A 19,190-nucleotide genomic window follows, 5' to 3' on the forward strand; every position below is an offset into this window, starting at 1 on the left:
TGTTAATCAGAAACAGAAGTAAAAGATTCTTGTGGCCACAGTGCAAGAGGGGATGAGGATACAAGATTTTGGCTCATTGCAGCTCATCTTCATCAAGATAAACCATGGTTTAGTTTGACATCAAGATGAGCCTTTTATGGTGTCTGAACATAGAAAACATATTGCAGTATAAAAATAGAACATTTGTACCAAGAGCAGAATACTTTTAACAGAGCTGACAAGACAGGGATTTTTTTTTTTTTTTTTGCAAAAAAAATGTCCTGTCAGTTCTTTGCTTAATATCTAAAAATCTGCATCTAGAAATCTGAATATATCAAATTGTTTCAAGAACAAGTTTCCAATTCTATTTTTTGGGGGGTGGAGGGAGGTATCAGTACTCAAGCCAAAACGTTGAACATAAAATCATCTGTGAAATGGCAATCCCACACTCAAAAGAATTGATTGCCTTAATCATGTCATTTCATCTCATTTTGGTTTGCAGGAATATATCCATTCAGGATATATGTATGCAACTTAGGCTATATTGCTGTTCCCAACTGCCACACTTTCCACTGTATGACCAACACAGCACCATCCCACCCACTTATATTAGCAAGAATTAGATACTGGAATGCTATGTCAAACTTCAAAATTAAGAAAATATTGGCCTGTCATCCTGCACCATAAATTCAACTTCAGCTTCTTGTTGCAAATACACACAGAGAAGTAAAGACATGTGTCATGATTAACTGATTTGTAGAAAGCAATGTATAAATAATCTAAATAAACAAATTATGCAAGAGATGTCTTTAACATACAACTTAACATTAGGTTACTCTTTTGTAAGGTGTTCTTGTCTCAACCAAGATTTGCAAAAAGATTTAATACTTCAGTTTTCCATTTCCCATCAAGCAAAGGAAAGACTTGGCTTCATCATGGCCTGAGCAGGTGCTTAGCCTCACTCACCTCAGAGAGTCTGAGCAAGTCTGCTGCCTGGTAACACAAGGCCAGAAGGCCTACCAAGATGAACAAGGAGGGGGGAAATGTTGTCTGAATAAGCTTGTCACCATTCTTCTGACCATATGTGCAATTCTTTTTAAATGTGATAGCACTGGGCAAATCTTTTGCAAGCTGCTTTGAGAGTCTCCTGTGGCTATGGTGTATGGTAGTAATAAAAATAGGCAGACCAACAAACTGGACTCTGGAAGGAATTGGGGTGGTTTCTGGAGATTAGGGTCTGCCATAGTTGTCAGACCAAAACATGTGGCCCTGCAACAAAACATTGCAGTGCAGGGCTGAGGAACCTTTTATCTCTTCCCCCTTATACAGGCCAACTTTGACAGGCAAAGGCAGGTCACCCACCTGTCAATCATCTGATGTCACAATGGCACTGGGTGACTGAAAAGGTGGGCAGTCATACCTACCTGGCAAGTTGACCCACAGGGGTAGGTGAAGAAGTTCTGCTTTGCCAGTATGTTCTTCACATGGATTGACAGGTGGGCCCCGGCAGATCAAGACAGACATGTAGGCTACCACCCCTATTGTAGTGTATCCTGAGGTGTGTATATGTATGTTCTGTTGTGTGTTACAGTGGACGCTTTGGGTTGCAAACGTGATCCATGCGGGAAGCACATTTGCAACCCGCAGCGTCCGCAACCTGCAGCATCGCGTCTGCGCACACGCAGGTTGGGATTCGGCGCTTCTGCACATGCACAAAGCAAGATTTAGCCTTCTGCACATGCGCCGAAACCCGGAAGTAACCTGTTCCGGTACTTCCGGGTTCAGTGTGGTGCGCAACCTGAAATCATGCAACCTGAAGCATCTGTAACCCGAGGTATGACTGGATTTGAGCATATGGCTGAGGGACAATAAATCACATATAGCAAAGAAACACAGAATTTCTATACAGCACTCTGTCCCCCTGGCTAGAAATGCAGTAGACTGCTGGAGGAGGGGCCAGAATTCCCTTTGCCAGCTCACAGCAGACTAATAAACATTTTACAGGATACAGTAGTAACTTTTGTGGGCTTATTTATAAAGTTGGCATTAAACTTGTCAGATGGTGCATTTATTGCTTACTAGCTTTGCTGCACAAAGCATGGACACTTTGCAGCACCTCAACCATTTGAGATTATCCCATACACAACACAGTTCATACCCTCAGCATGTAATTTCTAGCTATGGAATAATTTTAGGAAATAGAATTGAACTGCCTAACTCTATCGCTCCTCTGTTTAGCTAGTCACAGTCCAATCCTATCTAATGAACCAGTCAGTCTCACAGAGTTCTATGGGGTTTACAACCAGGAAAATGGAATGCAGGAGAAATGTTCTAATGGCACACACCGTGGATCTTCAAAAAATTTCCCATCAGAGAAGTAGCTATGTTTGTGGCAGACATACATCATTCCTGCTTATTCCAACAGTGAGATAGGAAGGAAGAGCAATAATGCATAGTCCTGTGAACGGGTCCAGTTAGAACAATAGTTATTTGTCTTTCTACAAGGGCCCTCCCAGTCCCAAAAAGCTGCCACAAAACTGCTGCATAGACAGCAAAATAACACATGATAAAACCACTTTAGCAACTATAATAAAAACTCAGCCAAGCTGTAATATTTTACTAAAACTGAAAGAATGTGCATCATAAGATATATCCAACTTTTTTTATTTACTTAAGAGACAAGAAATTCTAGCATAGCAGCTGAAATTACAACCACCTGTCAGATAGCTACCTGGACTAGAGATGAGCATGTCGCAACATGACTACAACTAAAAAAAAAAGATCTCATTGGTACATATACACCAAATCAAAAGGGCATCTTGTCACAGTACTCCAAGAGACTTGCAGCTAAGGTTCTGAACAAAGACACTGAACACTGCACCTAAGACCCATTCAGGCTTCTTTAAGCAAGCAAATAAACATTTGAGTAGCTAAGGAGCAACGGAAATCTAACCTTGACAAAAAAAACCTGATTGGTACACCTAACCCAAGAATGGCTACAATGTTTGGTTCCTACTAAAACTCAACAATCAGAAAATTGAAAACTAATTTTATATTCCTATGCAAGTCATCTATTATTCAGAAGCTTAGGGGGACCTGGAGCCAATGATTTTTCCAGGCACATTCATTTAAATGGTTTATAATAATTACGTGTGTTGAGAAGTTCTCTGTGTTAATTGCTTATTTCTGAAATCTGGAAAGAGATGCTATGGGAGGCGAGTGGCTTTTGTTAAGTTCCATGTGTACTTATTCAGATTCAGCAACAAAAAAATGTATGCTCACCAGCTGGTATAGTCCCAGAAAAGAATCCTAACATGCAAAAAGTACAGGATCCTTCCCACTCTTTTCTCATAAACAAAAGCACAGTGGTGGCCATATAATCAAGCCTATTTGGAAACAAATCCGGAGCGTTTTACTAACCTAGTGCCTAAGCCTTTGCAGCACACTATCATACATCAAGTTCTATGCAATTAGGAAAGTTACCAACTTGTTGCAAAAAACAAACTGAGGACCTCAGGAGCTTCAACAATGTATCACATTTCATACTGACCACAAGGCATATACAGTACTGTGCAACCAATTCCTGATCTACAAAAATCAGTTATGTTATACTAAACAGATGTCCATCTATAAAATGCGACATTTCTTGTTCTACTTGCAACATAAAAGGTAACAGATAATACCAAAAAGAGAATGGGTTTCTGTAAAATATGAAATAAAGGAGTCAAATTTCACATAAGACCTGTACTTCCTTTTGTCTTTCCTAAACCTTCCAACATTCAGCTTTATTGGATGCCCCTGAGGGTGAAAAACCTCTTCATCCACTTTCTCTATATCATGCATAATTCTGTACAACTCTATCTTTTCTTTAAACTAAAAATGTTATTTAACCTTTTTCCATAGGGAGTATCTCCAACCCCTTGACCATTTGGTTGCCCTTTCCAGCTCCACAATATCCTTTTTGAGATGAGGGGACCAGAACTGTACAGACTATTTCAAATGTGGTCCCCCCACAGATTTGTATAATACCATTATGATACTGGCAATTTTGAACCCCTTTCCTAATGATCTCTAGCATAGCACCTGTTTTTTTTCACAACTGCTGCACAAAGGGCTTGCACCTTCACTGATACTGTGACTCCAAGGTCTCATTCCTGGTCAGTCACTCCATTAGCATAAATGTGAAATTAAGATTTATTTATTTTTGCCCTAATGTGCATCACTTTATTTCTGCTAACCTTGAATTCAACTTGCCATTTCACTGCCTATTTATCCAGTTTGGATTGATCCAATGGGGAGTTCTCTGTAACCCCTTTTTTGTTTTAAACACCCTGGACAATTTGGTATAATCAGTAAACATGGCTACCACACAGTTCAGCCCGTAACTCTCTACCTCATAATATCTAGATATAAAGACATTCACTGAAGATGCTCTAAGAATACAGTTTTAATATATACAGTGTTCAGAAGAATGCAGTGCATCACCCAAAAGCTTTGGAGGCTGAAGAAATAGCTGAAAAGGCATAACAATAAATACAAAAAGCTCATAAGCCAACTCGTTTAAGCGTTTGTCCTGAGAACATATTTTCTTACCTTTTTACATGCTCCCACCACCAGTTTCCCTAGAAACAACATCATGCAGTCATCCTACACTAAACCTGAAACACTCGTCAGTTACTGTGTGATAGCTCAACCGACGCAAAGCGAGACAGATTTCCAATCCATCTTTCGTCAGCTCCTATATAACAGGTTTGGCTTCTCTTATGCTAAATCCAACACTGAAGATTGCCTTGTTCAAATAAAAACCTGACTTTTCTCTGTTCCTAACACATGCAGTTTCCCATTCCAGGTCAGTTTTCATTTCCTGATAAAAGAATTTCTGTTCTTGTCAAATTCATCTGTTAAGCTACATTAAGTGTAAAGACAAAATGCTTTTAAAATGTGGAAGACTTCCCTCCAAGTTTCCAGGTAAGAAGAAGAAGAAGAAAGTCAGAGAGCCATTCTGTTTTGAGTAGCCTACTTCTTTCTGCTCCCATCAATTTATAAGCGGTTATGCAGCAGTAACAACCACAAAAATCTCTCATTACTGAGCATGACTCCTAAGACTGCCCTTTCATACACCGCTATGCACATGCCTATTTGTTCTCCAGTTCATGTGCACTTTGTACAGTTCCCCAAAAGCCACACAAGCAATTAAAAAAATAACAACATAAAACACTGGCCAACAATGTTACGATGAGTGTGTGTGGGAGTGTGTTCTACACTTAAGTGGTACACATTCTACATTACAATTTCTATTCTCTGGAGTGCTAGAACACCGCTAACATGGAAAGAACTTATACGTGTCTCAACTTGTAGAGCAGTCTGGCACGGAGTTATCCCATGTGCACAGATAACTGTAAATATACAGTCTATGCCACAAGCACACAAATGCAGTAGAAATGAGTAGAGTAGAAATGCAGTAGAAGCAGTAGAGTATGCAGTGAAGCAGATGACTACTTCGCAAATCCCAGTTCAGAAAATAAATGCCTTTTGTTTTGACAATGCCAATCAAAATAGGCCTTGACCTATTTTGGGCCAAATTAACAAGATCTATCGGAAAATTTCCTAATAGAAACATAGAAAGGGCAGAGTATATCCGCTGGATTTTCAGTCTACTGTCTTATTTTACTTGCTTTTCACTATATAAGCACTACTGTCCAGCTAAAACTATCATTGAGACCAGACTCTTAATAGGGTTAAGCTGGCAACTATAATGGCAACAACATTATGTTACCATGGAACAGCTCTGAAATGCTTCAAGGAAATACACATTTGTGTAGCTATTTTAGGAGAATCAAGATGCTCGGCTTTGGGTTCTCTTATACAAACGTATCTCAAACAATCTAGCTCGAGTAGATCAGCGGTTTTGCACATTACCTAAGAGAAGTCACCATATGTGCATGAGTAATGTTAACAAGAAGGACTGTGCCAAAAATGATTATTCAGTAGTTAGTCAACATTAAAATATAAACGGAACAGATAGAAGATTAAAAAGAATGTTAAAACAGAAAGTGACAGACTGGAACCTTTTTCTTAACCACATTTATTGGCAAGTCTTTGGGTCTTTCTCACAACTCACCTGCTCATTTCAGATTTAAAGTGTAAATTACACAGAGGTGCAGCAGTCCATTGTCCTAGATAATGCTTAAGGATCCCAACATAAGCTAGGATCAGTTTAGGGAGAAAAGAAGCTCCCAGAACAGGCACCTCAACCAAATTTACCTTCCTTTGAGGCTGGTGTCATGGGTGTCTGATTCAGTCAAAAGGAAAAAGAGCATGAAGTGAGCATCACAATACTTGCTCTTACTAGGAGTATGACCTGATCCTTCTCTTAATTTCCATCCATTTTCAGAGTTTTTGAGACAGAACCTGCAGAAATCTCTAGAAGTAAGAAATACAGAGCACCTTTTATTGAGCAATATAGTTTCCAGCTGCTGCAAGCAGTATAAGTAGTATGTAAACAGCTGACAGCATTGCTAACTGCTGAAGGAAATTGCTTGCTTTTTAAAATTAAAGTTCAAATGCTTTAATTGCAGTGGGAATCACACCCAATATGTAAAAACAAGTATAGATGTACAACTAAAAGAGAAATCATAAACAGAGTGCACAAGAGAAATTTATGCAGAAACAAATGCTACAAATTATAATTTCCCAATAAGCTTCATGTCCCAAGTTCTAGTGCCAAACCAATTCCTCTCAAATCATGGCAATTGCACTCTCAAAACTGCTTGACCAATTCAGAATCATTAACAAATCCATATACAATTTCAGATTCAAAACTGTATTATACAAATAACAGCAACATGAAATTTAAGGGAGATACGCAAGAATAATCCGTTCTTATTCCTAGTATATCTGTTGGCTCCTAAAAAGCAATGCTAAAAGGCAATGGAGCAACAGTAATTGAAACTTGGTTGTTCTGGCCATATAAGACTTACTGTGCCAACAACAAATAAAGCCCTGACTAGGCTGCCACAGGGCAACATCAAGAAGCATGACATCATATTAGAGAGATGTTCACTGGACATTGATAGCAGATATGCGTTGAGAGCTGAGCTTCCAAGTGTCAAATCTGCCCACCAACTGAAATAATTTCTCTCAGGGTGCCCCCACAGTCTGTAGAATGCAGCTGGTTAGGACTAAGAATACAATCTTTCCTGTTGTGGTTCCTGCCTTTGGAATGCTCTCCCTAGGGAGGTCACATGGGGTCTTCATTGCCATCATTTAGGTACCAAGCAAAAACTTTTGTTTTCCAAGGCTTTTGAAAATTGCTAATGTTAGCATTTTTAACTTGGGTAACTTTGGTTTTACTATCTATATGATGCTGTCACAGTTCTCATTTGTTTATTTAATTGTTGTAAAATTGCAGTTTATTTACTATTTTTTAGCAGACCTGGGAACATGAAAAGAAATTAAAAGAATAAGTGGTATGGTTAAATCAACTGCTTCTGTTTCCAGAATATATGGAATATATGGAAACAACTATGTTTCCAGAATATACATTTTGCCCAGTTTTGTATCTATTTATCTATTCCATGAGCATATACTTAGAATATGGTACGAGACATTCAATGGAAAGATTCTGAAATACTGACAAAGCCAATTTAACAGTTTTAGGCCTACATCCACATACACAAGATGTTGCCCTTTCTTAAATGAAATGGAGAAACTGAATACACAAAGGGCCTCAGTGCATCATATATATGTGTGTGTGGCTGTCTCTGGCAACAGAAGACCTTACTACAGTAAGAGGGAGCTCTGCCAGAGCACCAACCAGCAAAGTGACAGGCAGAAACACACAAAAACTGTTACTTATGCTGTACAGACAAATGAATAATCTCACTAATTAATAAGATGCTTAGGTTACATATCATATGTTTATGGGGGGAGGGAAGAATTACTTATCTTAAAAATTAGGTGTTTTTAAAAGCTTGCATTAAGAAACTACCAAAAAAAGTCCTATAACATTTTATGCCCTGCTTGCGGAATTTATTGCTGCAACAGGTACACAAGAAAAATAAATAAAATTAACAAGATTCTCTGCCCTCTAATACTAGTTTAATAATTTACTATGCTACTGAATAGTTAAATACAATGCTGCCTATTGTTTACATGGCACAGTTATTCTTCAGATCTGAAGCCAACAATCCAACAATACAGAAACCAGCTACTCCTCAGATCTGAGAGATCATTAAGTGTTACATTTGGCAAACTCCCCCCCCCCATCCCTAAGCTAAAAGCTGAGGAGGTGACGGACTGACTGGCGATTCCTGCCTCTCTGCAGGTTCAATCTTAGCAATAAGACTAGAGGGCTGTTTACTGCATGGTAGAGTTTCTCTACCATGAAGGAACAAAGTAACAAGCCCCTATTTCCTGCTCCCACACAGGAAAGGGAAGCAGAAGGCTTCCGTCACTACCACTGTGGAAAGACACTATGCAACTCTGAACAGCAGCCAAATCCCATGCACTCCATAGCACCCTTTCCTGCAGGCTACCCACAATCTTGTGGCCACAATTTTTGGCTGAGCTATCAAGGCCATCCAAGAATTATAGACCCTTGCATTTACACCTTGCTGAAATTAAACACTTAATTTGGGGGGTAAATGTATGGATGTGACCAACCAAGTAACGGTGCTGTATTATAAAATAATGAGGTTATGGATGAATGATTAATTAAAACCAAGGTGCTGAACTGACATTGTGTTTGCATGAAAACTTAAACACATACCTTAAATATTAACTTTTGTTTCAACTGAAAGTGGAATTCAGTGAGAACACCAATTTCATCAGGGTTATTTAGTTTTTACATCTTAAAAACAGTTTTTGTTCATTAATCTGTTGTGCCCTTTATTATCATCCGCCAAAGAGAAAATACTTAATACTTCTCCATAGTTCTGCAGCTTAGAGAACTCAAGACACTGAACCCAACTTCATGGAATAATATTCTCCTGGCAGGGAAGAGGTCAATATACTCCAGTACATTCCAGCTGGGATCCATGTGCAAGCCCTTCATGGTGGAATTTTCTTACTTTTAATTTTTACATCAAAACTTGCTGATTAAATTCCCGTTGGTTTTGAAAACAATTTAGTATGCATTACGTGAAGCTGCAGGTGAAGAGGGTATCAAACATTTATTTAAAATATTTCTCTCCTGCTCTACAGTGGTACCCCTGGTTACGTACTTAATTCGTTCCGGAGGTCCGTTCTTAACCTGAAACTGTTCTTAACCTGAAGCACTACTTTAGCTAATGGGGCCTCCCGCTGCTGCCGCGCGATTTCTGTTCTCATCCTGAAGCAAAGTTCTCAACCCGAGGTACTATTTCTGGGTTAGCGGAGTCTGTAACCTGAAGCGTATGTAACCCGAAGTACCACTGTACTTTGTACAGTACAAGGCAAGTAATATGAGAATAATCAAATATAACTGAGAACCAACTCACTGGCAGCAACTTTCCATAATCAGGTAGTGGCATTTTCCAGCATCTCTCAGATCCTTTTAGTTGGAGATGCCAGGGATTGAACCTGGGACCCTCTGAATGTAAAGCATGTGCTCCATCACTGAGCTATGGCTCCTCCTCTATCTCAGTGGCAGTGTAATAAGTGTAGCATTATAAAGAAATACAGCAGCTAGGATTAGGACAGAGAGAGAGAAATGGGAACAAGGAATATCAGATGCTAGCAAGTTGGTCTGAGAAGACTGTTTGGCTTGATATGCCCTACAAAACAATCTAAACCTCCATTTAATCTCTGATATAACCTGTACATCCCCCCCCCGCAACCTCCCATCCAGGAAGTACCTAAAATAAGGTTACCAGACGTCCCCGTTTCCCGGATTTACAAACCAGTCCCCATAGAAAATCCACTGAAGTTGAAAAGCGTCCCCAGATTCACTGAAAAAAATCTGGTAACCTTAACCTAAAATAACTCTTCTTTTGACATCACCTTGCCAACAAAGGTCCGTATAGTAAAAGCTATGGTTTTCCCAGTAGTGATGTATGGAAGTGAAAGCTGGACCATAAAGAAGGCTGATCGCCGAAGAATTGATGCTTTTGAATTCTGGTGCTGGAGGAGACTCTTGAGAGTCCCATGGACTGCAAGAAGATCAAACCTATCCATTCTGAAGGAAATCAGCCCTGAGTGCTCACTGGAAGGACAGATCCTGAAGCTGAGGCTCCAATACTTTGGCCACCTCATGAGAAGAGAAGACTCCCTGGAAAAGACCCTGATGTTGGGAAAGATGGAGGGCACAAGGAGAAGGGGACAACAGAAGACGAGATGGTTGGACAGTGTTCTCGAAGCTACCAGCATGAGTTTGACCAAACCAAACTGCGGGAGGCAGCGGAAGACAGGAGTGCCTGGAGTGCTCTGGTCCATGGGGTCACAAACAGTCGGACACAACTAAACGACTAAACAACAACAAATACAATTTTCCCTAGAACTTAGGTGGGGATAGCAAAGCAGCTACAACCATCACCTGATCAAGCAGCCTTTGCAACAAAACAAAACAAAACAAAACAAAAACTTTTTGGCACCCCATGGCCTCTCCACCTTGAATAGTTCATTCTAACCTGCCACACAATATTAAAACGAGTCTGAGAAAAGGCAATCTTTTAGTGACTCACTACAGCAATCTTTTTTTTAATCTTCAGTTTGCCATTGCTACCAACATTTACTAATACATTCATGTGAAGTTACATTTCCGACTGCATTATAATGCTTTTGGCTTGGTTCCAGATATGTCTTGTGCTAGCAAAATGACCACTTCTGTTTAGGCAAATCAGATTAACTGAATTCCTCCAATTTTCCAGTTCTTCTGCTATGCCCATCCAACACAGATCCAGAGGGTGCATCAACTCTTTGGGGGAGTACAGTGGCCTGCAGTGGGAGAAGAGCCAGGAAAGTACTGCGGCATGAGAAGAGTTCTGCCAAATCTTCTCTGGATGCAAACCTTACCACTTAGATAAAGTGTGCATCATCTCTGAAGTTGTCTGCACATGTCACATATATGCGTTGTTACTGTCCAGCATTCATTGTCCTGTAGCACAAACGCAAGGAGTAAACAGATGCTTCTCTCATAATTAAAACAAGTGATTTAACATTAAACTGCCTGACATGTGAGTAGCTCATTGCTCTTTAATGCAATTCCCCACAGACAGTGACATACTTTTGCTTATTGTTTTCACAAACTAAAGCTTTCTGAATGTTACATGAAAGCTTTCCAGGGGATCTGTGTTTATGTTAATTTGTTCCTTTGAAAACTGCTTTGGATTATTTTTTAAGATAAGCAACATTTAAAAAAAAATCACCATCATCTGAAAAGCCAGTGATCCCAGTTGATTTTAGCCCCAGTGTCTGAAGAGTACAATTTGCTCTGGGATCACATCCGACAGAAGGACAGACAGAAGAAAAGTAATGTGTGCCTAGTAAGAATCAGGAAGAGGAGGGGGAGGGAAACCCAGGAAGGAAAAGCAGGTGCAAGGCATGTAAACATTTTAGAAATATAAATTATATTTCAATTTGGTAAAAATAGTGTCCCCATTTTACCAATTATCTATAATAAAACAGAGTATGCAAATACTATTTTACACTTAACAAAATCTATTCAACTCCAAAATGCATATATGTACTGGAATACCAGCTGCAGCCTTAGAAGATATGAAAATTTCAGGGTGATATGTCAGGCAGTTTTCCAGAAGAATTCTAGTTATATTTACTTAACATATGCCTCACCAATGTACTTCCTCCCAAACAAGCGTGCACAGGAATGCAACTTTAGTTTTAGAATTAGTCAAACTGTAATTATCAGTTATTCATTGCTGTTTATTTTTCTGGGAGGACAAAATACATGCCCAATATTTCCGCAAAACATGCAATTCAAGCATTACAACTAGAAGTGGGAGGCATGTCAGCACATGACAAAGCAGAACAGATTAAGTGCCTGAATTTTTCCCTTGTAAGAGATACACTTTGAGCTGAGGCCTATTGACTAGTGGGATCAATTCCAAAAACAAACTAGGAAAGGGAATCCCTGGAAGCACATTACATCATTGAGTAAGAAATCCAGTTAGAGAGCCTGTAGCTAACTGGAATTCTCTCAGGTCTTCATTTCATCATCTGAATGAAGGATCACAAAATTATTAAACCACTGTAGTCTTTGAGCTATGTAGGATGTCAAATATCAGGTGTGCAAATATGGACATTCACTTCTGAAGGTAAGTGAATGCCTATATCACATGAAACAAATGTAGCATAATCCACTATAAACATCTACGTAAGAAAATGGAAAATGCCTGCTCAGTGAAGTGCTTTAGGAATTTTCCTTCATACTCCATTAAAAAAAATGCTTTCCTTGCACGTTTTTAGAGCAGCTGAGGGCATGTTCAACTACAAATGAAACTGACCACCTGTCTCCTGGACCCTTGCCCACCCTGGCTCCTAGGCAGGGCTAGGCAATGGGCTCCATGCAGTGGTGAATGCTTCCCTGTGTGAGGGAGTCTTCCTGGATAACCACTTAAAGAAGTGGTTATTAAACCACTTATTAAAAAACCGATCATTATAGGCAATTATCACCCAGTCTCAAATCTTCCATTCCTGGGCAAGGTGATTGAGCACACTCTAATCTGGAGGATGTCGACCATTTGGATCCCTTCCCAGTGGGATTCAGGCTCCATCATGAGAATGAAACCACCTTTGTCACACTGGTTGATGTCCTCTCCTCCATGCTTTATTACATCTATATGAAGATGGTGGGAGAGATCATCGGGGGTTTGGGCTGGGTGTTCACCAGTATGATACCCAGCTCTACCTCTCGTTTAAATCAGAACTGGTGAAGTCAGTGAATGTACTCTGTGAGTGTCTGGAGGTGGGTGGAGGATGGATGGCAGTTAACGGATTGAGGTTGAATCCAGACAAGACAGATGTAATGTTTCTGAGGGGGGGAGAAAGGTGTGGGGGACTCCCTGGTCCTAAATGGGGTAACTGTGCACAGCCTAGGGGGTCATTTTGGACTCACAGATGTCCATAGAGGCACAGGTAAATTCTGTGTTCAGAATGGCTGTCTACCAGCTGAATCTGGTACCCCTGCTGAGACCCTAATTGCCTGCATACTGTCTCACCACAGTGGTACATGCTCTAGTTATCCCCTACTTGGAATAGAACAATGTGCTTTACGTAGGGCTACCTTGAAGGTGACTCAGAAACTACAACTAATTTAGAATGTGACAGCTAGACTGCGGAGTGACCGCCAGGATCATGTAACGCCAATCCTAAAGAATCTACATTAGCTCCCAGTACGTTTCCGAGCATAATTCAAAGTGCTGGTGCTGACCTTTTAAAGCCCTAAATGGCCTCAGCCCTGCATATCTGAAGGAGCATCTCCACCCCTATAGTTCAGCTCGGCAATGAGGTCCAGCTCCAAGGGGCCTTCTGACTGTTCCCTCACAGGAAGTGAAGTCACAGGGAACCAGACAAGGAGCCTTCTCAGTAGTGGTGCTTGCCTTGTAAAATGCCCTTCCATCAGATGTCAAAGGGATAAACAACTTTTAGAAGACATCTGAAGGCAGCCCTGTATAGGGAAGGTTTTAATGTTTAATGTTTTATTATGTTTTTATATTTTGCAGGAAGCAGCCCAGAGTGGCTGGGGCAACCCAGTCAGTAGGGCGACGTATAAATAAAAAAATTATTATTATTATTACCTACAGGATATTTTTCTTTACCCCCACTTCCCTTTATGAACTAAAAGGTAACAAACAGTATTAAAGAAGAGATAAACACATGGCCCTATTCCTTTGTCCATTTGGTCATGTGGGATTTAATTTTCAAACAATCACTTCAAAATTATCTAACATGCTGAATTTGTTACTGTGAGGTCTTTTGTGCTCTGGGAGAGTATAAATAAACATTGATATAGTTTATTTACTTCTCGAGGCAATGCAATAATTTTAAAAATAGTTTTACTAACACACACACAGCTACAACTGCAGTGGGAAAAGAAGAACTATGAAAAGGTTCTTAGCAGATTTTTAGGCTACTGCCATCAGGGCTTGCAAAAGGAACAGTAAGCCTGCTTTCTCTACAGTGTTCTTTCATTAGGATACTTTGGAAACCAACAGACAACACTAATCTTCAAAGAGGTTCAGAGTTTTCATTTCATTGAACAGATTAAATCAATTAAATATGTAGTGAAATGTTATTCACTAGCATTGTCTATCCTAAAAAAAATGCTAGAAGGTGAACACGTGGCAAATTAGCCCATAGTTTGCTTTGAAACATGATTCTACTGTGTACTGTACCAGAAACTGAATGGTACCTAATTCACATGAGCCTGAAGGGAATTTCAGTTTGCCATGTGACATGGGCAGGCTGCTGTTTGAGGAAAAACAAGTCTAATGGCCCCTTTGGACTCTCAGAACTAGTTTCACTATTTTTTAGATCCTACTATCATTCACAATCTGGGGGAACACTTGCAAACAAATTCAAATCTTTCAATACTAATCTTCCATAAAACTCAGGGCTGTTTTCACACTAAACAGGGGCTGGGGATGAAGAAAGACTCCGTATTTTCAGCTCTTAAAGTCCCCTCCTCCTTTTTTAAGCTGCTTGGTCCATGGGATGTGTTAAAGGCAAACCCAAGGGGAAAATATTATATTTGTAACAGTTGTAGTTTCCCTTCCAAGAGCTCACTTGTCAATCCCCAGTGTCTTTTGCCGTCTTAAGTCTAGGGGATAGGGTTTCTATGAGGTAGCTTCAAAATGGAAACAATGCAAAAACTGTAGGTGCCCAAATGGAACATTCTCTTTCATCCCTTTGTATCACATCCATCAGCTTCTACAGGGACCCATAACACCTGCTGCAGAAGGCATTCCTTGTAGCATACAATATCAGGTTTCTATTTAGATAATATTTACCTAGCCCATGAACAGAACTGCTGAAAGGACAGATTAACTGTAAAGCAATGTCACCTCAAGACCATCAGGTCTCATTTGTCTCAAATCAAGCTTCCAAGCAGTAAGGCTTTGTAATTTGGTATTTTAGGAGAATAGGGCAGGCTCAGTGGGGAGAAGAGGGTAGGAAAATTCCTTTTGAATGAGCATCCTTGTACAGTACAGGATGTACTCCAATGAAGTATAAGAAAACTAGGGATGAGACCATATTGATGAGATCTTTTATAATCAAAGCCCCCTGGCTTAGTCTTTGAAACCCACAAGTCTTTTTACTATATTAAAAAAGAGAGATCACAGAACATTTCTCCGTGTTGTCCTACTAATAAAGAGAGGGCAAGGGGGAAAACCCAAATGCAACAATGAACAGGAAGAAAATGTTTAGTCTACCGAGCCCAACAGTGCAGAACTGTAGCAATAGCAACAGGTTTGGTCAAACATTCCCATTGTCAAAGGCGGGGATGACATTCTTAAGCAAAATATGTCAAGATCCGAAAAGCAGTAGCATTCTGCTGCTTTTCTCTGTCCAGGAGTATAGGTTGTTAGTCAAGGCTGCAGAAAGATATAAAGAGCTACTGGGTAAACACTGCATATACCTTGGCGGCAATGACTGAGGATGACCTCATATCACATCTACAACATGCATCTCATTACATTCATCTGCTTTCTGTTCTGAGAACTGCACAAATGAGAAGCTGGTTCCTAAGATCCACTAAGATGCAACCATTATGTTATTCCATGGATATCTCTGTAGGTCCATAGATACCATCTGTCAGACAGCGCAAGCCTCTACACAAACCTCCCTTCAACCTTCCAAGAGACAGTCATGGGTCTTCATGGGTCAAATCCAGGCCTCACTGAAGCCTACAGCAAGTGAGATACACAGAAAACTCAAGTGCATTTCTGGACTATGCTAGGAGTAGAAGAAGTAATGATTAATTAGGTAGGTTAAAATATAGGATGCAAACTAGATTGTAGGGGTGCAAGTAATGGTTTGGGAGCAACCCTCAAACTGTACATTAATTCACAATTGCTATTTATAAGTCGCTTTGGGTCACTTTTATGAAAAAATAATAATTGCATTTATTACTTGTTATTACGTATTTAGGAGCTGCATGTGTCTAGCTGCTGCTGTGTATACACCTGCATTTACAGACTTTTACAAAAGTTTTGAGAAAGAAGATTTATGCATAATCTTCACATTTTGCTATTGTTATCAGAGAAAAAATTAGAGCAAAGTTACAGAAAATAGGGTAATAGCATGTTTAGACCTATATAACCCCCAAAATGAGTGCATTTACTATGCACGTGAGGTGTGTGGGTAACAATTGTCAGAATTCTCCCTTCTTTTATGTTGCTTGAACAATCGTGCCCATTCTTCATAACACTTTTGAAGAGTACCACCAATACCTTGTGTAATGTGCCTATGATGGCCTTTTGGGTATGTAAAAAGCCTGAAGGTCAAAATACCAATGACTATGTTCTTAAGTATCCTCTATCCCCCCACCTCCATCCACTGAAACTAAAATCAGTGGGATAAACCAAAATTACAACTAATTTTCCTGTACAAAGAAAAGAGACTCTCCCTATCCCCTAGGCAAGCTATTGCTAACAATATAGTTTTGCTCAGCCCCACAAGGCTCCAGAGGCAAGTCACAGCTTATGCATCTTGAGCAGTCTACACATCCAGTTAAGACCAATGTAAACATCAGCCCCACCCCCAACACATTAGCCTATTCTGCTACAACAGGCGAATTGTGTGCTCAGTGAAAAGTGTTATGGATAGAAAAAATAGGGTATCAAAAAAATTCCCTAAAAAGTAACATTATAAGGCTGAGCATACTTAAATAACAGGAAGCAATATATACAGTTAACATGAACATAGAATGGACATCATATACCAGTAAGCATATTTGCCTAAAGATATAGTACAATATTCTAATCAGTTTTACATCTTATGCAAAGCCAAGCCTGTAAAGACAACTTTACTCCCACCTAGTTTGTCACTGCATCCCAGGAACTGAAGAGGCTATCCATCTATCAGACCTTCTCTTGAAGTAGATATAAACTATGAAACCAAATAAAGACTGAAAACAGTAGTCCAAATGTTTTATATCTGGGATGGCCAATTTAGTGCCCTCCAGATGTTTTGAATGACAAGTACCGTAAGACCCAGCCAACATAGACAATGTTCAGGAATAATGGGAGTTGTAGTCTACAACATCTGAAGAGCACCACAATGACTACTTCTTGTTTAGATGTGAAGCTTGTTCTTTCACAATCTCCTTTCTCCAGTCTTTAATTATCTCATAACAGAAGTTAACAAATGTTCCAAGATAACTGATTAAACAAGACTATAGTTAATGGAAGCTTACTCTAAATAAGGCATTTTAAATGTCTGACACAAACATGCTAAAAAATCATCTCTCTCCTATAACTATTATTAGTTATCCTATTCTGCTTCTAGATGCAAGAAAATAAGCAAAACTTAGTAGAATTACAGTTTTATTTTGAACCATGAAACAGCTGCATACTCAGCCCTTTCAACACAGGAGAGATGGAACAGACTACACAGTTCAGGTGCATTAGCCAGCCAGCCTGCATAATGGCATCTGACTGACAAGTAAAAATCATCTCCAGAAGACACCTTGACATAGATCTTACTCATCCCTTTGAATACCTACAAAGTCCCTAAAAGCAATTACTTGAGGGAACAAAGCTATAAATCAATAGAATTAATATCCTTGTCTAAGGAAATACCGAACTTGCACTTACCTCCCACTGTAGATTATAAAACGCTGGTCTTCCGCTCTTCCTGGGGGGCGGGGGGAACAAAACCAGTTGACTATCAGTAAACCCACCAACCCAATCTATTATCTTAAGGAAACTGTATTCAAAGTTGAATGTACAGATGCTAGTATGGCAGCTTTTCTCACTCAACTTCAAAAGCCTACATGTTTACATGAACACAATGTGTACCAATGTACGTCCACTATACAAGCTCTGTAGGTGGATGTCTGCATGTGCAATGTAGTCGAGAGGTTGCATAACCTGCAGATATCAATGTGTCCCTACTAAATTTGCCCAGTCACATTTCCCACACTGTATCATGAGTTAATGTGTTAAGAGGAGGGTTCCCAAGCACCCACTGAGAAAGGGGTGGCAGCGCAGTGAGGGACTTTGCTTTGAAAAGAATCGCTTCGACATCTCGGAGATCAGCGCAGCACAAACCAAAAGATGTATTGCTGTCTTGAAAAGGGGTCCCCTCTCTTTATTCTGAAGGTGGGCAAAGCGTGCTGCCAATCCTTCAACGAACGAGTCAACCTCGAGGGTGCAATGAGAGGCCTCAAGTACCTTGGGGGAAGAAATAAAAATAAAACACCAGTAGGTGCAAGCTTGAAGCCAGGACATCATCAGATGTCTTGTAAGCTAAATGCACTGTGAGGCGATGTTTTGTGGTGTTGTAGTTTTTTGATGAAAACCGCCCCGGTAACAACTGTGAGATTTTGGGGAAGGGGAGCTTAGCCTAAAAGCGAGCGGGTGGAGGAGTGAAATAAAGCTTTGCTTTGGGAGGAAAGGAAACCCGGTCTTGGAAGAAGAGGGAGGAGGGCAAAGAGAAGAAGGGGGGGGGCGGGAGAGGGAGAGAAATGGTCACGTCAGAGAGGCTCCACTTTGCCAAGGGTAAGGAAAGGGCTGCTGCTGCTACCTGTTTATACTGTGGCGGTGCTGAGAGGAGGCTCAGAGCCAGAGCGGCGAAAGGAGGCCAAAGAAACACCTGCCTGCAACGGGGCGCAGGAGGAGGAAGGGGCAGCGGGGGTAGGAAGCTGTCACAGCCGAGAAGCGGCGCCTCAGCCGCTTCCGAAGCCCCCCGTCCAGCCTCTTCTACCCAACCTCCCTCACACCGAAAGCGGGGGACGAGAAGCGGGGAAGAGGGAGAGGCTCGCCTACCCACCTGCGGGAAGGACCGGCGTCAACCGCAGCAGCCTCTCGCCACCTCAGCCGCCGCCACCATTACTGCTGGCGCTGTTGCTAATGCCTCGCTTTCTCCTTCTCCACAGCTTCCCCCTCCCCCCACCGCCGACCTCCCCGCGCTCACTCCTCCTCCAGTCCCTGTCAGCGTCTCCGGCAACGTAACAAGGCGCCCGCCCATTGGCCCGCCCCCAGCAAGCGCGGCATTCATTGGCTTCCCTCCGAGGGGCGCGCGGGGAAGACCTTACAGCCAATGGCGAAGCG

General features: G+C 40.8%; 1 protein-coding gene across 2 annotated transcripts in view; it reads right to left on the bottom strand.

Annotated features, from left to right (window-relative positions):
- The window catches only part of HYCC2 (hyccin PI4KA lipid kinase complex subunit 2), a 48,338-nt gene extending 29,251 nt beyond the window's left edge, over positions 1 to 19,087 (bottom strand). The window contains exons 1-2 of one of the 2 annotated variants that reach the window (XM_083629763.1): positions 18,910 to 19,087; positions 17,733 to 17,772 (exon numbers count right to left, since the gene is read on the bottom strand). The gene's annotated coding sequence lies outside the window, so the exon portion shown is untranslated. The remainder of the gene's footprint in view (positions 1 to 17,732; positions 17,773 to 18,909) is intronic. The other variant, XM_083629764.1, reaches the window with a different exon arrangement.
- Positions 19,088 to 19,190: the final 103 nt, after the last annotated feature.

This window comes from Podarcis filfolensis (genome assembly GCF_964270895.1).
Source record: "Podarcis filfolensis genome assembly, chromosome: 1".
NCBI classification, from domain to species: domain Eukaryota; kingdom Metazoa; phylum Chordata; class Lepidosauria; order Squamata; family Lacertidae; genus Podarcis; species Podarcis filfolensis.